At 32.0% G+C, this 21,574-nt stretch overlaps 1 protein-coding gene across 2 annotated transcripts in view; it reads right to left on the bottom strand.

Annotated features, from left to right (window-relative positions):
• The window catches only part of LOC143047465 (uncharacterized), a 51,235-nt gene extending 47,845 nt beyond the window's left edge, over positions 1 to 3,390 (bottom strand). The window contains exon 1 of one of the 2 annotated variants that reach the window (XR_012969566.1): positions 3,296 to 3,390. The gene's annotated coding sequence lies outside the window, so the exon portion shown is untranslated. The remainder of the gene's footprint in view (positions 1 to 3,295) is intronic. The other variant, XM_076220522.1, reaches the window with a different exon arrangement.
• Between the last annotated feature and the right edge of the window lie 18,184 nt (positions 3,391 to 21,574).

The raw sequence follows: 21,574 nt of genomic DNA on the forward strand, positions 1-21,574 counted from the left end.
AAAGTCGAAAAGAAGAGAGTTTTTTTAATGTCATGATTATCTGTCGCTTTCTAGATCTATGCTTAGCATTTATTTCAGATGACATGGACTCCTCACCCTGGTGACCCTGCTGCCTTTCATAACTTTATCCGTATACATATATTAATAGATAAACAAAAGGCTGCAACTGGTATTTTTGTATTTAAAATGATTCGTTGTAACGAGACTATTTGTGGTGAATGGAAACTAGTGGTGTATGGAAACTGAGAGGGTCAAAATCTTAAATTGCTTATAAATGTTGCTGGACCCAGTTTCGTTATCTGATCTGAATTTTCTGAAATGTGCAAGGTAGATATACATTGGCCTTTTGATTTTTTTTACTCGGTAAGTTGTTCCCTAATTGCTTGAACTTTTGCAATATTAAAGCCGATTTCAATGAGTGTGTAGACAAAGGGAATATCTTTGGTTATCTTGCTTGCTGAACAGAAAAGTCATTGTTAGGTTATGTAAACTACCCTACTTTAAGAGTAGACTAGTCCGACAAATGACACATCTTTCTGTCTGTAGGACCAGGCTACTTCTAAAGGAGGGTAGTATACCTTACCTTACAATGACTTTACGGTTTAGCTAACAAGCAAGCTAACCAAAGATATTACCTTTGCCTACATACCCAATGGAATCGGCTGTAACTAAAAACTCGAATACATTTTAACAGACAGTGGTCATGTTTGTTGATGAATATTGTTTTTCCTAGATTCACTCTTGAAAAATCATTTGGTAACATTTGGTCAAGTAATTTCAGAAAACATCTTTTTGTAATTGCGGACGCCAAGACAATACATGAACCTCACTCGACCACTCGACATAGGTGAGCTTATATATGATCTTATAGCGATTCGGGTTGATAACCAGTTGAAATTAAGCCAGTTTTTTGTGTGTGTAGATTTGTATTGTTTTAAACTGTTATGACCTTTTAAAGTTAAATGTAGGTGTCTAATCTAAGAATTTCTTTTTTAAACTTATATACTTGTTTTATACTCAATTGGTAGTATGAAGCTAGGAGATATTTTAAATTTTTGAAGGCACAATTAACAAAGCAAACGGTAGTTTCAAATATTTTTAAATAGATCTTTAAGGATAATGTACCCTTGTGTTGATCCCATGCTAAACATAACAAAAATATCTGTACAAAGGTTATCTCGTCTTCATTCTCTGACATATTCTAGTCTGCCCTTTCATAAAATAGTGAATTTTTTTTTAGTGTTCTATCGAACTTTCGAAAAAATATACCTGATAACCGTTCAGACAAAAAAATTATGTTGAAAAAATCTTACAGATACAGCAAGTGATTCTTAATAGCTATAAGATACATTTTTCTTTTAAAATACAACTTTTAAATCTTACGAGAAACTATGCCAAGCTTAAAACTTTCACTGTAATCTCGCTCTAACTTATCCCCCATCCCTCCCCCCCCCCCCAAAAAAAAGAAAAAAAAAAACCAAACAAACAAACCCGCAATACTATTGTCATTCTTATAGTCAGCACTAAATTGTTCACAAACAAATGTGTTTTAAGCTGCTAATGACATATGATTCAAACGCTCAGAAAGTCCTTTGTTCTATATTTTTGCTCTCCATTTTTATGCAAAACCTATACATTTTTATTCTATGGGTTATTGTTGAAGGTCGTACGATGACGTATGGTTGTTAACACATACTTCCTTTGGTTTCTTATGGAAATTTGTCCATTGACAACAAACATACCACATCATCTACTTTATATAAGTATTGTATAATTTACAACGTATTTTGGTGATCTTGCAAAATGATCGTAATCCCGAAAATCGTAAACACATTTTCTTATCTTAAAAGGGTGCAAGAAGGGTTCCATTAACAGGCCAATAAATAAGATTACAGTTAATTTAAAAAAAAAAAATATATAGGGGTATTTTTTCTCTCATAATAACAGTAAACAGATTAACAACAATGTCAATTTCAAGAAAGCAGACAACAGTTAATTAGCCAATAACACAATCTAATTAAAAACCGATCTCTCATCGCTCCTGTTTCTGATATGTCGCACGTTCTGATATGTCGCGTGCGACATATCAGAAACAGGAGCGATGAGAGATCGGTTTTGAATTAGATTGCCAATAACAGTACAGCATCAATGATCTTGAATATATGCCACTTTTAACTAAAATATAAAGGCACTGAACCAGGACATAGGACAGAACCAGGACCGTTTTTCTTATCACCAGCACAGCGTCAGGACAATTCCGTTTAACGAACTTGCACGACTTTTGCAGTATAATATTGTTGTAATATACTTTGCATGGTACTTATGACGCATCAGAGAAAAATTAAGGAACAAAACAGTCGTTTTATTGCCGTTCTGATACAATGTAAACAAACCCACCAGCACAGAATCAGGACCCACCAGCACCTGACAGGACCAAATCACCAGCACAGAACGTTCTCTCGCAGGACAACCATACCCACCGTGTTTGTTATTAGAAGTAAATATACGCGGACATCATCACTATGCAGTTTAAAAACCCATGATTTAATTGATACACAGGTAATTAAATATTTAAATAACTTGTGTGCTTTGATCCGATACCGGCATTTAAAGTCTTATTTTGTCAACCTCAGCGTCGAGTATATACAATTTGTAACACGTCTATTAAAAATAATTGATTAGCATTGCTTTTCACACTCGTATTAGATATCAATAATATTGCAGAAGTTTTTTAAATTCTGTCACAAATTGTAGAAATGATTGCGCTGACAATGCGATTTTCCAATTAATAATTCTAAATGGCTTATATACATTATATCATATCTCTTTTATAAATAAATGATCAGCGCTGCTTATCAAATTATGGACACATGTAATCAAATATATTGTTGATGTAAACCTATGTTATAAGTTTACAAAAATTTGGCAAGATTTGTAGATGTTATTTAGAGCCCGCTATTAAACAAGACCGGACGGACAGACGTGCGGACGGTATTTAAGGACGCTTAATATTTCTATGTCTCCAACAACGCATTACGCGGTTATAATAACACGAATAAAGACTCCACAGAAATCGAAGCGAACAATAAAGAATAGTTGAAATAGGCAACATTAAGGCATTTAACGTGTTCTAACATATCTTACAAAACAACTGAAACGAAAGTTGATCAAAATAGAATAAAAAAAGTATAAGCAAAAAAATCCTACTATATAGTTATAGTATGTGTGTTTGTGTGGATGTCTGTGTAGAATGTGATTAAATAATACAGAGAAAACATTGATAAAAATAACATACCAAATCTAGTCTTATAAAAAGAACCGAGAAAAGACCATTTTCTGGACAAATGCTGGAGTAAAGGAAGTTAAAAGATCACATGATTTAATGTTTGTGTATGCCAGGGGAGATAATTCAATAAATAAATAAAAAAAAATAGAATAATTCTGTAAGTATACAACAAGTCAAAAACGAATTATCTGTATCACATAACTGATTAACCTGGTTTCCGTTTATTATGATCGTATCTTGGTTTTATGTAACTTTTTTATCAGATGATTTAAAAAAAGCCCCTTAATTTATATTGATTTAAACCATATATTTTAAATTCCATACATTATAGATATAAAGCGTGTAGATAAGGGTCCTTCATATATTATTCTTGTTAGTTTTTAATCCATTTTCCTCCTTCCCTTTTTCAATCCTAAAATATTTCTGGAGACAATTATTCTTTTTTCATTATTTCAGACCCGTTTTTCTATCAAACCACCTTGTGTTTTCTTTCCCTTTTCGTATTATCATTTTATATTATATTTTTTATTTGACGATATGTTTTTTTTTGGGGGAGTCACGGCGCTAATTATGTGTATACATGTTTTCAAGATATATATTTATAAGAGTCCGGATAGTTGTCTTTCGACGTTTTATTAATAAATTAGTTACATGTATATTGTTTAGATTTTTCTTCACTTTTTTAAGATCCAAAGGTAGCTGAGTGATTGGGGAATATATCACACTTGGTCATTTTCCGACCGGCAGTCACATCCTTGTAAAAGAGGTCGTTATTGTGGTTACGTGTGATGTATAAACACACAGCCACACGCCATTTAAATAGGAACGGTGAAGCCGATACCTCATGTAGGGAAAGTATCCCGCTAACGATATGCAAAGGGTTGGCCTGTTGAATGGCTTGAGTTCAGTCAAAATTCTTAATACACTCATTGTTCACTGGCAGTACGAATACACCGCCTTCCATCGATCCGGACGACCCATATACAGGGACACACCTATTTTAATGAAGGTAAATTTGTTATCATCATGTATATGCATGCAATATGTTCTCTGATGGTCAAGCAAACACGTATCAAGCATTCCGTTTTTTTGTTAATTGTTGGGTGCATTAAAAATGTATTCGATGGCTTCATTAAGGGGTCTCAATGGGTGGGGGAGGGTCTGATCCCGCATCCCGCGTACACTTTGTATGTAAGGAATTCTCATTTTGTTTGTCACGGCACAATAATTTGACTTTCACGTGTCACACTAACAAAAATTCGGCAATCCAGCGTCTCGCTTAGACCCCAATAAAACCCACTTCATTTCAGCCCCTATTATCCCTTGTTTTTTTATATTATTTTCCCTAATTAAAAGGAGCTGTATATGCTCTATAATGCAAACCCCATCGATATCCTCAAAGATTAGTTATGTTTTAGTATGAATAACAGTTTGGATAAACTTCGATGAGACAGCAATTCAACAACTAAAATACGACACAAAACATTCAAATATGGTTCATGTCAAAAGCTGATGATGTTCCTAATTTGGAACCGGCACATGGCAACCTCTAACGAGGTTACTACATTGCGACCAGAAGATGTCCAATACATGATAATAATGTACATGTAACAGTTGACATAATATATGAGCTACATCTACAACAAATACAAATTGTTCTTATGCAAGTGCAAGTAAACATTTTTATGTTTATACACTTTATTTGATTTTTTTTAACATTCAAATATGAAATAAAAGATGAATTTTGGTTTTTTATTTTAAGATTCTTATATCAATATAAAAAGAAGATGTGGTATAATTGCCAATGAGACAACTATCCACAAAAGACCAAAATGACACAAACATTAACAACTATTATTATAATAGGTCACCGTACGGCCTTCAACAATGAGCAAAGCCCATACCGCATAGTCAGCTATAAAAGGCCCCGATAAGACAATCTAAAACAATTCAAACGAGAAAACTAACGGCCTTATTTATGTCAAAAAATGAACGAAAAACAAATATGTAACACATAAACAAACGACAACCACTGAATATACAGGCTCCTGACTTGGGACAGGCACATACATAAATAATGTGGCGGGGTTAAACATGTTAGCGGGATCCCAACCCTCCCCTAACCTGGGACAGTGGTATAACAGTACAACATAAGAACACTATTTCCAAACAACAACAAACATTCCAAAAACGATTATTTCAAATCCGATAAAGGGTAACAATTCATTGATTTTCATAGATATTTTAATCCACTGTCAATGATCAATTCACTGTTTATACATATTGATAGTTTAAGCAATATGTGATTGTCTTAGTCTATACCACGTGTCATTGAACATATTATTTATCTTCATATTCCCTCTGAGCATCATATTTCCTCTGAAATGTCGAGACAAATAATTAACTTTCGACCCAAACTGTTTAATCATTGTGTATGTCGTGTTTAGTTATAAAAACAAGTGGATAAGAAAAATGTATTCCTATGCACCTAATATTTCATGTTCAGGAAGTAAACAGAGCATAGGCAGTGGAATAAAACATTCATTTGCCTTGGATTCGGGAGATACATGTATGAAGATTTGCTCACCCAAGAAAATCATATTACCCGCGGGCACAGCCCTCGTGAAATATAAATATTATTTGGTGGGGTAAACAAATCTACATATCTCCCTCAGGCACGGGAAATAAATGTTACTATATATTGTATTCAATGGTTACATTGAACTGAGTTTTAATACATAAATAATCACAGTGTCCTTAGTATTTGATCAGTATCAAAGAATGTGTTACATGTATTTTGAACTTGATCATACTGTGGAGTTGCAGTAGAATGTGCCCCAGTACTTGTGGTGTATTTCATTTTATCTTACCTCCTATACATTTCTAGGAATATGATTATTTAAAAGCGTCCGCGTGGAGACCGTGTATATTTCATATAAGGTTAGTAGGGAGGCGGGGCTTATTTCATACACGGTTAGTAGTGGTGTTACGTCTCTTTATATTCCATATTAGGTAAGGGCGGGGTGGCAGGGCTTCTTTCATACACGGTTAGTAGTGGTGTTACGTCCCTTTATAAAAACAAAACGGTACTGAGAAAAAATCTTAAAGGTTTCAACAGACGAAGAAATTGGTGATTAAGATGGAAATAAATTCATAAAACACATTTAAAATAACAAGTTGTTATTGTTGGTATCTGTTTTTGTAGGATCAAGGAAGTAGTTTCTTAATACCTGAGACTACTATAACACATATTATAGTAGTCTCAGTTAATACTAACAGTATTGAAAACTTGCTCATTTTTATAGATCGCTTGTCTAAAATTCACACGTACAGATAAATTCGGTACATAGTGTGCTAGTGACGTAATACGGTAGATATGGGGTCAGTAAATTCAATATGGGGATTCAAGCTTTGCTCTCACCCCATATGGAATTTACTGACCCCATATATATCGTATTAGATCCCTAGCATACTATGTAACTAATAATACATTCGGCAGGAATTTGTTTATCATTTGCATTCTTGCATACATACCTACACCGTTATGTACTTAAGTTGAATAATATTGCATGACATTGTTGTACTTAATAATATTTCTCAGTTATTGCGTTTTCGCTTGTATGTGTATATTTAACTTGTTGTTTGTATGTCAACTGTTTGAATTAGTGATCATGTTATTTCCCCCCTGTTTTAAATATATACCGTCCATTTTGTCTCTGAGGGATAGTTTTCTCATTGACAATCACAACTCATTTACTGTTTACATTAAATAAACAAATAACCAGTATGGTGAGCCAACAAACTTTTAAGTTATCTACCTTAAACCCAATATTTAGCCTTAGAGAGAGGCAACGGACGGGCAACGGACGGACAGCAAGACAAGAAAACGGAATGCGCTCAACACGATAAGTTAAATCTCGAGAAGACTGATTTACTTGTCTTGCTATGGTATCTTTTCAACCTAAAGCAAAATACAAAGTATTTTACGTCAGATAAACAAGGTATTAACGTAGGTGAGGCTTCAAATATGGTAATCGTAAAATTCGTTGTTACAACCTCATATTAATCAATAGTTGTCCAGTAGGAAATATTTGAGTATTGTATTTCAGGTATTGTCACCTAGAATGAGTACAGTTATCTTTCTTTGTACTGATTATTTGTATTTGAATTGCAGGGTCATTTCTTATATTACACAATAAAACGAATCCATGGATCTGTTTTATTATACCACCTTAACAACCTGGTTACCGGTATAACTGTTTTTTTTTACACAAGTAGTATGCTGGTAATATGTAAACCATTTGCGCGAAAGAAAACCAAGTAGTTGCAAGCCAAAGCTCTCGCGACTGAAAACATTTAGAAAAAGCTACGTGCAATAACAAAAGCTTGAGAAAAGGCTTTTGAACGTTTCAAATCTATATGGTTCTGACATTCTAAAAATGTTAACATTATAAAATGACAGTTTTCCTTCATTTTCAGTCTCAAGTCTTATTCTTGTTTAGTATGATGTTTTATCATGTCCATGAAAAAAAACATGTGATTCAATTAGTTTTTGAAACTAAAGTGTCTAAGCTATGCATAATATACATATCAAGCAAATTACAAGAACTATACAACATTTTTCAAATTGGATTATGTCCCCTTTTTCAGAAAAGATAAAAACGAGGGGTTAATTAAAATATATATTCAGAACAAGAACATTTTCATGATAAATGATTAGAAATAAACCCTTCAGCTCATACTGGAGCGACATTTTGAGTCTGATTTCAACATGCTAATTCTGACACAAGGGAAGACATCAATTATTTAGCAATACTCATACTTCTTTAAGAATTAAGAGTATTGCTGCCACATGCTTTGCGGATGACCATCGCATACGGTTACCGATATTAATTCATTGATTTCACCCGGCATTTGTTCGAACAAACGACCTCCTGACTCAAGGCGAACATGCCACCACTTAACAACCGAGGTTGATAACTGGAGAGCAATCCATTAATTTAGAAAAAATACAGATCAGATGCTCTAATATTATGTCACTATTATAAAACACCGACATCTGAATAAGATTTTTTATTCAAAATGCGTAGGATATAAATTAAGTTGACTAATAATCTCATAACATATTCACAAAGTTTCAATTATAATAATGTTTCAAAAATATTTAGCACATTTTTCGAAATTCACTATTGAATGTTGACTGTTATTTTATATATTTTGTGACTGCTCCAGCTACAGTTCCTACTGTTGCTCCTATCGCCACTTTTGTCGAGGCAGCCATTCCTAAAACACCAGCACTCTGGCATACAGCAAACCATCCACCAGCTGCAGTTATCGGGGTCTGAAAGAATTGGAAAAAACAAGTACAAAATAAAATTATAGATTAGGGTGTCCTTAAATAGTATGTTGTTGTTTTCATTGAAATGTCATTTTTTTTTCTTGATCAATAGTACATGTATATGTATATAGAATACCTAAATTGTTTTTGCTATATTAAAGTCCCCCTTAATGGCTTTGCGATATTATGTATAAAAAAAAATCTCGCAATATTGAAGACCCCATGGGTGCCTTGGTCTGTAATCTGCTCTTTGGTCGAGTTATTGTTTCTTGGACAAATTCTCTGTGTACACTCTCAATTATATTGAAACATATTAAGAAGATTTTCTTTGTTGTTGTATATCGTATTCTTATTTATGTAAAACGTTGGTAATCAATAAACGTAATTTGAATACCCAATACTTCATTTAATATTTTTTTACTGTGGAATGACATTTTTGCAGAAGAAACGATGGTCTAGCTAAAAAATGTTCTTTTATCCAAACAAATTGCAATATATTTGTTTACTGCTTTAGAAATGTTACCTGTATCCATGCAGCCACAGTACCAGCCGCCACTCCTGCTGCTCCGAACCCTGCAGCACTTAGTACCAAAGGTGCGGCTACAGTTGCAGTAACACCAGCTGCCACTGCCACGACTCCATATGTTAATGGATCTAAAATATATATATATTGAATGTTGACTGTTATTTTATATATTTTGTGACTGTACCAGCTATGGTTCCTACTGTTGCTCCTATCGCTACATATATACAAATTGGTAAATATAAGAAAGATCGTGCAATACGTTTTACTTTATCATGTTATTATGATTTATGATTCCTGTATTCTTTAAAGATACAGAAGTCATGATAATATTATACGGTTTCAAACCTTTTATAACTAACTAAACAGTTTTTATTTTGCTCATTGTCGAAGACTGTATTTCTTCAACTCACATCATTTTGACTCTGGTAGATAGTTGTAGCATTGGCTATCATGATACATCACGTTATATAAATTCGAGATTAGAACTATAATTACCCTTGTCTTCCTAATGTACAAATTTTAATAAAACTAGTGTGAGTACCAAATCAGGCTATTAAGAATTATCATAAGGAAGAGGGAGACAGTGTACATTTACAGATGTATAGGTATTTAAATGAAAACATATCCTTTCTTTGTAAGTTCAGATGGGTTGTGTATTTCAACTTCAGAGGCGGATTTAGAGGGGGGGGCAGCCCCCCCCCCCTTTTGGGAAAAACAATTGGTTGCTTATATAGGGAATCGCTGAAGCGTGACTGGAGCGGGCCCCCTCTTAGGCCACTCAGTGGGCCCCCACTTATGAAAATTTCTGGATCCGCCACTGAACTTAATGACCATTGAACGATTTTGAGTTCATTAGTATACAATGAAAAATTCGGGAAATTTTCCCGAATTTTTTTTTTATTGAATTTTCTACTGTTATTGGGGACTTCGTCCCCATATTATTGTATTAAAAAGACATTGCTTCCGGAACAACCCCTCAATTGCATGACTATCCCTTTTCTGAGTAAAACAATACATTTCAAGTGATTTATTTTGTTTTTGTTGTAAAATCAACTTTTTAGTACAAAATTATGTCACATGTTGAAAAAATGTTTCCCATTGGAATTGAAAGAACTAATATATATACCTCTATCTGGTTTTATAATGCAACATCATTTGTTAATGTCCATTTTGATTGGATAACGTCACCAGCTAAAGCGTCGCCAGTAAACTGAATTTGCGACCATCAAATCCCCAATTGACGCTGTCGGAGCTTAAAATACAATACAGTTATCTCCTAATTGTATTAAGTTCAAAACATGTCCAAGAGTTTTATAATAAGCTTGGATTTATATCTCCTGTTATTATTATTAAAAATAATGAGACCCCTCTTTCAGAAAAAGCTGTTTCAAAAATAATGATTTTTTTCGAATTACCCTTTTAGGTTAAAAATCTTAATTTTCTTTTCTTCAACAGTAAAATGACCCCTTGCCCTCATTTGGAGGGTTGTTCCCAACATGCAGTACAATAGTCAAATAATTTTGACACTTTGAAAGACTGTTTAATTTTTTTTTTGCTTTAATATGCAAAAAAATATAGGAGTAGGCTAGTCCAAATAATCAGGATGTCTTGAAAGGCTATTTTATTTTTTTCTGTGATGCTGTCCTCCTCTTAACATTCTTTTTTAAATTTGTATGGAGCTTGTGTACCTTATTTGGTCTTCTGTCAGTCCTCTTTGATTTGAAGCCTTTAATATTGTATTTCTTTGTTACCCTGGTATTAAATTGTTTATATGAATAAAACACTGCAAGTACATGTATACAACAGCTGTACAAGGTCTTATTTGATTGAGTAAGACCTCAGACTATTATTATAGACAATTTTTTACACAGGTGATTCAGTATTTAATATATAATGAATTTGTTTTTATTTTGTAGAGCAAAGCAGTATTGCAATATTCTTCTATGGATTTTTGCAGGATTAAGTAACTCATGATTTTATGTACTGTGCATATGAGTGAATTGTAGTCGTATGCCTTATATAATATACTGAGTTGCACATCAATCAACATAATTTCACCAGATTTTTTAGGCTGCGAATGGTTTTAACAAAAGAACAGGAATATTTGATTGTTTTATTTACATGTCCTTCGATTTAACATAAATCTACTTACATGTATAGCCACATCATATGAGATAGTATTTGTTGACCTACTTTCTACTGTATTATTCATTGTAATTTTAACTTAACTTAACTAAGTCTTTTAAAAAACTACTACAAGGACTAGAGGCTTGATAGACTTACTAATTCAGTTTACTAGGTTATTTCTTTTTCCTAGTATTTATAGTCTAGAAGAAGGACACCACACAACAACAAAAACTAAAGTAAGCAACACAAACCCTACCAAAAACCAGGGTTCATCTCATGCACTCCTTAATTGTGTATTTTCTGAAGAGTCAGTTGTTTGTTTGGTCAAGTGTTTTCACATGTATTTTCAGTATCATATATATAGTTCCTGATAGCCTTTTACTGTTTGTGTTATATAACAATTTCAGCAGTTGGCCTTAGATAGAAAGCTGGGTATTTACAAATAAAGCCATGATAGGCAGGCTTTAAAATTAATAGTATATATTTAACCCTTGCACAGTCTTATGCCTTTAGTTCAGTGGTTGTTGTTGGTTCATGTATGTAATTTTTAATTTTCGACAAGGGAGCTACCATTTGATTTTTATGGGGGGGGGCTAGGATGAAAAATTTTGTCCTGCTTTTTTTTTTAGCTGTAATCTCTGTCCTGCCTTTTTATTTTTCACTCTGTTCGGTCCTGCCTTTTTTTTTTTAGTTTATTCTGACTTTTTTTACCTAAATCGTCGTCCTGACTTTTTTTTTTTGCAAGTGTCTCATCCTGCCTTTTTTTTTTTACTCAAAACTACTGTCCTGCCTATTTTTTTCAAATTTCATCCTAGCCCCCCCATAAAAATCAAATGGTAGCTCCCTAATTGTTTTGTAAAAAATTAAGCTGTCAGTTTCTCAATTGAATTGTTCATACAATGTATGTCTGGGCCTTTAATAGCAGACAATATGATATGGGTTTTACTCATTGTTCAAGGCTGAACAGTTGCCTATAATTTTATAACATCCACTTTATTTGAACTTTGATTGACAGTTGTCTCATTGGCAATAATACTCAAATGTACCTTTGTTGTTGGGATATGCAAGTACCCGACCAAATCCACTCTATGTAGTATTTCTATTTGTATCCATCTGAAGAGTTCAGCCTTTTTTAACTGATTTTTTATAGTTTTTCTTATGTTGTACTATTACACCACTGTCCTAGGTTAGGGGGAGGGTTGGGATACTGCTTAAAGAACATGTTTAACCCAACCACATGCTGTTTCACTATGCATGAATGTGTCTGTCCCTATCAGCAGCCTGTAATTCAGTGGTTGTTGTTTGTTTTTCCTTTATCTTTATACAACTATACATTGGTATTATGTAGTATGGGTTTTGCTCATTGTTGAAGGCTGTACAGTAACCTATTATACCACATCTTCTTTTTTATACTCATCTTCTTATTTTTATACATGTTATATAGCCTTGTTTGATTTTCAATTTTAGTGTTTATATGTTTTGAAGTTTAGTATGACATCCATTTTCACTGAACTAGTACACACTATTTTGAGTCCATCTAAAGCCTGACTGAGGGTGCTGGATTTTCTTTGCCGTGATGAAGATGCATTGGTGTCCTTTGGCTGTTTTCTTCTCCTTAATTGTCTCTTTGACACATTCCTTATCTCTATTCTCAATTTTACATATTCAACACTAAAGCAGATTTTTTTATTCCTATTTGTCTTTTTACTGTCCAAAGTAGGCATTTGGAAAACTCCTGGGTGATCTTTGTGTCCATAGCATAAACATAATAAACTGTAATGCCACTTATTTTCACCATCATAACAATTGAGCATTCAGTTATTTAGATTAGAAATATCAGTTAGATTAACAATGTTTTTTTGCCATGTTAGAGCCTTTTAAAACTTATTATAGGCTATGGATTTTGCTCATTGTTGAAGGTTGAAAGGTGACCTACTAATTGAATTTCTATTCGGATCTGATGGATTGATGTCTGATTTGTCTCCTTTTTATATCTAAATTTCGTATACTTATTTATATACATATTAAATGTAGTTTCGTAACCATTTAAAGTCATGTCAAAAGAAATCTGCATAGCAAGATCGTGAATGACGTGTATGTATAGGCTTTAAAATCCATACAGATTTATCGTGTAAAATCTTGGACGTCAGCATAGTTTGATTAGATTACATTGTACAATAAGAATATTATGACACAGGCCGTTTCAGGTCTAGAGCTTAATTTCAGATATATAATTTATTTCAAGTCCGGTTTGTAAAAACACGAGAACACAAGCTTCAAAATCCTATATAAATATGATACGTGTATTGGAATTCTTTACATTTTAGAAAAGAAGACCGTTACTTTGTCTTTCTTTCTTCCTTCTGTTTTATGTTCTATATCAATAGTTTCATCTTTATTAAAATTATCTATTGCTAATTAAATGTACATGTATGTGCCTGTTCAAGTGAATTATGTAATCCATTTCAACTAGAATCCCTCAATTCAGACAAAAAATTCTCAAAATAAATTTTAAATGTTTCAATTATATATGTACATTTGTAATTATGAAATTTGTAATAGTATATTTGAAATCGTAATCAAATGTATGGTTTGAATCTTATAAAATCTTACATTCTATATTACATCAAATTCATATTTTTCAACTACAGTCATTTATTTTTAAAATACTATTTTTTTCGGCTGGATTTTTTTCTATATATGCATACTGCTCTATTTCTCTTCAATTACTCCAATGGGCGTATGACATTTGCGCCGATTTTGAAAATTTTCATTCTTTCATTTGAGCCGATTTCATTTTTTCATTTGCGCCGATTTTATGTTTACTCCTAATTAGATTTACAGGTAAGTTAATACTTGTACATGTACTGTACTATACCATTGGTAAACCTGGTTATAAATGTTGTTCATTTATGTTTAATTTAATTTTGATTCATATTGTTCTGGAACTTCGTTGTAAGACGATGGACATAGTGCACACTGAAACGAACCGAGGAGTCAATTCTTTAATCATATCGAGGGCCATACATACACATGTATCGGAAGGTCAGTGTCCTAAAACATAACATCATATCTTACTAATTTACCATAAAATCGTGTAAAGCCAGATTCACCACGGATTATATTGTCAAACACAGATCGAGCATTACCATGTGGAAGATGTTCGAAAGACAGAGGCTAAAGAACTATACGGGTACTGTCAAGTGAAAAGTTTGGAGGTGCATGTATCTTGTAGGCCTTCTTCCATCTCCCCGTGGTGAGCAGGGGACAACAGTTAATATACATGTTATGATTCACAATTCATAACATTTTTACAAGTGGCTAATGAAAGAGGTATATATAATGATAAATGAAAAATAACACGACTTGGATAGAGAGTTCTCTCATTGGCACTCATAACAAATCTACTTATATCTATTCACCTGTAATTTACCTGTAAAAAAATTCGGCGCAAATGAAAAAAAAAAACCGTCGCAAATGCAAAACGCCGACTCCAATGCAGCCAGACAGGTGTTGTTCCCACCGAAACAAAAAGCCATCTTTTTTTTTGCATTTGACAGCTACGGTATACCCCAATTATCATATCATCACACTGACAGGGACCTTCAAATAAGCAAGGTATTCAAAAATAGTCATCCTTTCAAAATGTTTTGTTTTATTTTATCTCCGGGTGGAACTGTTATATCATTCATTACAACCTGTGTGCTTTATAAGATCAACAATTCTATTTGATTTATCATTGTTAAAAAATTCGGCGCAAATGAAATGCAGATCGGCGCAAATGCAAAACGCCGACTCCAATGCAGCCCGGTGTTGTTCCCACTTGTACAGTTGACATTAAGTTTTCTTTCATTGCTTTTTTTATATAGAAAAACCTAATTTTCGAAATACTCATTGTTACTATTAAATTTAACCACGTCCCACCTTGAAAACCATTATTGGTCCCTTTAACGAGACAGCAACCAAACATATACAGTCCAAATTATTCCTCCGGTATTAAATAAAGATACTTGAAATTTGTAAGAATATTTCAGATTGATATTTAATTGTTTAATATCTTTTTTTTTTTGGTATTGAAATTAAAACAATTGATTAATCGAAGTGAATATCTATACTCTGGAAATCATTAAATTTGTAAGAATATTTAAAGTTGATATTTTGTTTTTTCTCATTCATGCACTGGTGTAATATTCTAGAGAATTGCTTTTTTGTATGAAAATTAAAACATTTGATATATAACGAAGTCAATATCCGTACTTGGGAAATCCGTATTTTGCTTTACAAAAAAACAAAACATAGTTTAAAATCAAACTTTGTAACTGTTGACTATAACCACGGATTTGTTTAGATTAATATATAAATCCTTGATATAACCAAGTCCGACTTTTGAAATTCAAGACCATACGTACTCATGTGATAATTCATTTCGAATTATATTTTTTTTTTATATTTAAATGTGTCCGTTGTAAATGATGATTTAGAAAGTACTTTTTGGAGAAAAATGGCTAACCTTTTTAATAAATGAAAGGAAAATTGTACAGAAATATAGACATCTTTTTCTTTTTGTGTATTTAGGTTTGTGATTTAAAAAATAAAATCCGTTCCTTTCTCCAAGGTCCTTAACATACTTAAAGGCGATTCCCTGTAAAGGGAATTTCTATTTCAATTCATTTGTCTTTAAACAGACACTCCTTCGATTAAATTCCAAATCTGATTGATCAAATCCAAACTGTGGGCGGTCTTCTCGTTATCAGGTATATTATCATTGGTTAACACAGAAAGTTGAACGCCAATAGTAAACCAATGAACATGCAGAATACAAGTAACGATTTTTAAAATATATTTTCTTATATCAATGACCAGAGCTCTGATCAATGACTTAACTTAATCTATAACTCTGAATTTCTATTACAAAAACGACAATAGTTTCTTCTTTTTTCACGCAAATATACACGGTCCACTGCTTGCACTCAAATTCTCGTATTTGATTTGTTATATAATTAAAACAGGAACTTTCATAGATGTTTTAGTGAGCGTTTGTATGCATTCGATGGATAATTTATTGTTTTATCTTAAAGTCTTTGTTTTTATTAAAATATATTCAATATTTGAGAAGTTATTTAAGGTTTTATCAAATGAACATTTCATCTAAGTGTTAATTGTTAATATTTTTTTCATGTCCGTAGATATGGGTATTTCAACACCCTGAAGTACCCCAGTACACCCTGAGGCGAATTTATCCCCGGTCTTAGTCTGAATCGGGTGAGTTTTAGGGAAATACGCGTACAAAGTGTAACGTGAAAACAACGTTATAGTAGTCTCAGGTTAGATCGAAAGTGTACTCTTTGTACTTTGAATATTACTGAAGATGAAGTCCATTTTGTTTTACAATGTGAATGCTGTAGAGACTTAAGGAGGCATTTTATGAAACCTTATTATTATAGACGTCAATTGTCGTTCAAATTAGTGCAACTCCTCAGCACTGAAAATAAAAGATTTGCGTAATTTTTGTAAACTCTTGATTAATGCACTTAATCATAGGACCAAAATGTTATTGATCAATACTTGATATTTATTCGCTTCTCTGATGTAGTATGCCATGTTGTCATATTAAAAATGTATTTGTATTTATTGCACTGATAAGCTTAATGTCTGTGCTCAGAGTATTAAAGTTTTTAAAAGTTTTATAACTTTTTTATACTATCCTGGATTTGTACCAAACTTGGACAGAAGCTTGTTTATTATCAAAAGCTAGTATCTAGAAAGAAATTAAGTTAAAATTTTGTTCTTTATTTCCGTATTTTACATGTACTTATGAATGGACTTAGCTTTTCTTCTAGATACATTACATGTCTGCAGTTAAAGTGTTTAAAACATTTATTAGATTCATAAACTATGCTGCTTTTTTTTTACAAAACTTGGACAATCAAAAGTTAGTATAGAGAGAAATATCTTTATTATTTTTTTTCTCATTTTTGTTGAGGCTGCGATTAACATCAAAAGTAGGCGAGACACCAGGTTCAACGGAATCCTTACAAATTTAATATACAATAAGCACAGTTTTTTTTTTAATTCATTTTTTTTTATTATTATTAAAGTTTCTGTTATAAAAGTCTGTTGGAAAACGTTCTATTAAACTTTTTTTGTGTGTTGCATAATGTAAAAGGATAATTCTGAGGATAATTAGATTATTTAGATTTTTCTAACTGCATAAAATTAAAAAAAGTTTCAACTTTTATTAAATATGAAACAAACAATATTTCAAGAGAAGCAACTTTTCCTACTTAAAACTGTTTTATTTTAGATTTTTCCTGATTTCACAACTTTTGAAATCATAAAAATGGTCACTTTAATTAAAAATAATAAATCAAGAGAAACAATTCCCTAATTGCATGTTGTTTAAATTGCAATAAAAACGCAGAGGTTTAATTTGTTTATTTAATATTTTTATCTAAATTCACATTTCGCCTTAATTTAATTCCCATCTGGCCTTAGTATTTTTTTTAACTTTTTACCTGGAATTTCCAGTTAAGGTAAAATGAGAACACACCATAAAGAGTTGAATAGAATTATCAGGACGCGCCGTTACATGGGATTATTTATCCACGACCGACGATTTCATTCTTTACCAATTAGCGTGTTGATTAGTCGTTTTATCTTTAATAATTATTAAAAAGAGTCGTGTCACGGTGATTTGCGATGGTGGTCATTTGGTCTCTTGTGAATAGTTGTCTCATTGGCAATCATACCACATCTTCTTTTTTTATGTATAATTGTTAAGAGATATCAAGACAAAAGCCGTCTGTTTACAAAGACTTTTTTTTTACCAAATTGTCTCTTTCAGATATTGTTTGAAATGATTTATGAAATAATGACTATGTGCTTTACTCATTGTTGAAGGCCGTACGGGGTCTTATGGTTATTAATTTCTATGTCATTGTGTCTCTAGGGAAGAGTTGTCCAATCGAAATCGTCCAATCATACCACATCTTCTTGTCTATGTTGCATGTAGTAAACATTTATTATCATAGCGAACTCGTTTTTGTCCAGAAATATATTGCTCGAACGTGTTTTTCATATGATAATAAATTTGAAATGAACCATAGCAAAGGCAAAAGATATAAACTCTGTCCAAATACGTCCGTTTACATGTAAGTTCAGTTTGGTTACATGTAGTAAATATTTTTTTATCAAATGAGTTCGTTTGTGCCCTGAAATATATTGCTCAAACTTTTTCTTCATATTTTAAAAAATTTGAAAATGGTCGCATAAGATAATCTCTGTCAAACCAGTTCATATATGAACTCAGTGTGGTTGCATGTAGTAAAGATTTATTATCTTATTGATTTCTTTTTGTCCAGTAATACATTGCTTAAAGTCTTCATATATGAAAATAAAATTTGAAAAGTGCACCACAAGAAACAAAATAAAGTGTTTCAGCTCCATACCTTTCTATTGTTCGAACACTTTATTTTGTTATCAAAATTTTTATATATTTCAGTCTTTTATTAATTTGAACGTCAATTTAAAAACCCGACATTAGACATATTGCTCTGGTGACACATTTATAATTCATATGAAATAATTACAAAATACACTTGAGAAAATACTTCTTCATTCTGAAAAAAAAACCATGAATAAAATTTCAACAACAATTCATTTATTAGTATCCAACTTTACCAATCTTGTCGATTAAACACAATAGATATAGCAGGATTCCCGTGTAATCAGTTGACACGTGTCATTGATTTTCGTCATATCAAAGAAAAACAGGCACGTGTCTAAATAATGTTGAATATCTCGTTTATCTAAGATTATTTTTCTATAAAATTTGAAATTTATGTATTAGATATCAATATCTACCATAATATGAAAAGAAATTACATTTAATGACACCCCATCTAGTCCTTAGTGACATGTTATAAGTCCTTAGTGCACAAAGGACTAAGGAATCCTTAGCAGTGTTTAGACGCACCCCACCATACAGCCCACTTAAATTAAAGTTTAAAATATTTCACTTAAATTTCTTTAATATTTCGAATTTCTTATACATGTGTTAGAATAAAAACAATCATTTCAATTTTTTTTTATTTAAAGATTTTAAAATGTTTTAAATTTCTTTATCTCTTTTTAACCCCAAAATCTGCCATTTTCTCTTATTAAAAAAAACTATTTTTTGTTGGCATTTAAGGTATAGCAAGGAGGTTATATTAGATATCATATCATAAACACCTCTACACTGCATTGCTACCAAAATTACACCTGAATTATATGACCCAGTCACTGATAACGGTTCATTCAACCTATGCCAGCATTTTGAAATTTAGGTATAAAATTGTATGAAAAAATGTTGGCATAGGTTGAATAATTTGTTGCATTTTAAGTGTTATAAAAACATTAATTAATTAGGGGCTAATCAATTTACAACCAGTTTAAACCTACCGTTAAAGTATACTCAATATACAAAGTCTTTTACAAGTACAAGTGAAAATGTAGGTATAATTGTGTGTGTTGATGATCTTTATTTCATATAGGAATACGTTAAAAATCAATAAAATGAAATAATGAGGGGGAAAAGACTGAATTTTACGGATTTTTATTAAAGGAACAATCATCTAGTTATATTAAATATATATCAGGGTCATTCTCGTGAATAATATAAAATGTATGATCAAAATACTAAATTTATATAAAACAGTTTTCTTCAAATACAATGACATAATACACTATTGAAACTCGTGTATCTAATAAATACTGAAAAATATCTATTATAAATGGTCACTTTTCATTCCAACACATTCATAGAATTAGACAAATTTCACTAAATACGATTGTCTCAAAAGTCATACTATAAGACATGATGCTAGATCTGCACAATCAACTGGTGTCATGTTATCCTTGGGTCTCTTGGGCAAGTTTCAGAAAGATATCCCAGGAGTAAGACATGTCTTAGGATGGTTTTACGGTATATTCTAGTCCTTAGTGGGTTTTATTAAGTGGTCCTAAATTTTGACATTTTCTAAAGTTGGTCACAAAGTACATGAAGCAAGGACTACACGAGAGGTTTCTTACGATGGTCTTAGGATAGTCACAAGTCTGTTTATATAAATTGCACTAATTTTGTTTTAGTAATTTTGCAAATTATCTCATTATTATCTTATTATCAATTCGGATGATGGAGTTTCAAATTAGAGCTAGACACAAAATGTAATCATAAATCTCACAACTCAATATAATAAATAAAAAAACGAAGAAATTTATTTTTTTAAAAACCAAAACAAAGTTACCTGTTAGGTAAATTTGACCTGTCACCATCATCAGACTGTTGTTCTTTTTCATCCAAGATGAAATGTATTGGATGGCAAAGCCTTTTGCTGAAATATAATTTGACCAAGTTTTATAATGCTTTACTTTTATAAATTGTTATTTGGATGGAGAGTAAATAATGTCTCATTGGCACTCACACCACATCTTCCTATATCTAATTTTTATGAGGCCAATGTCTACAAAACTATACATTTGTTTAGAAATTTTACTGAATAAAGTAATTTTGCTAAACTAAGAAACAAGTTCAAGTAGATATGCAAGGTTCAAAAACATTTAGTCTGACTTCATGTATCTGTATCGGAATAAAACCAAAGAAATTATTTTTCTTATTGGTAATTCATGTCCTACCAGTATTTATAAGGTACCAACAAAAAAAATCTTAAAAAAACATGGTACAATATATATTTCATGTGCTAATAAAAAGTCAAAAAGTGATAAAACATATAGTGTATGACATTTAGTTAAGTTCACATATGTCTGAGGAACATGTCAGTAACTGCTAGTAGTCCTTTGTAAATTTATGTATAGTTGTCATTTTGCTTATTTTGTTTTATTTCCTATCATTTTGCCTATTCTGACATACAATGTAGGACTATGACTTCTTTAAAACTGAGATTTCCTGTGCCTATTGTTTTTGTTTTTCTACAATGGCTAGCTATAGAGGTATTAGGATTATGTTGAGATCTTGCAAAACATGTTTACCCCACCGCATTTTAGCGCCTGTCAGGAGTCTCTAGCCTTTGTTATTTTTTAAGATTTTTAATTTTAGTTCATTTTAATTTTGGAGTCTAGTATAACATTCATTATCACCTTGACCACATGTTTCCGGGGAGTAGTACATAATTTTGTTTAGGTGGTAGCTCAAGCATGCCTCTGTGTGTGGTTTTTTTCTCAGTGTGTTGTAGATCCATTGGTGGTCTTTGGCTGTTTTCTACTCTTTGGTCATGTTATTGTCTCTTTGACACATTCC

The sequence above is a fragment of the Mytilus galloprovincialis genome, chromosome 10 (genome assembly GCF_965363235.1).
Source record: "Mytilus galloprovincialis chromosome 10, xbMytGall1.hap1.1, whole genome shotgun sequence".
In the NCBI taxonomy this organism is placed as follows: domain Eukaryota; kingdom Metazoa; phylum Mollusca; class Bivalvia; order Mytilida; family Mytilidae; genus Mytilus; species Mytilus galloprovincialis.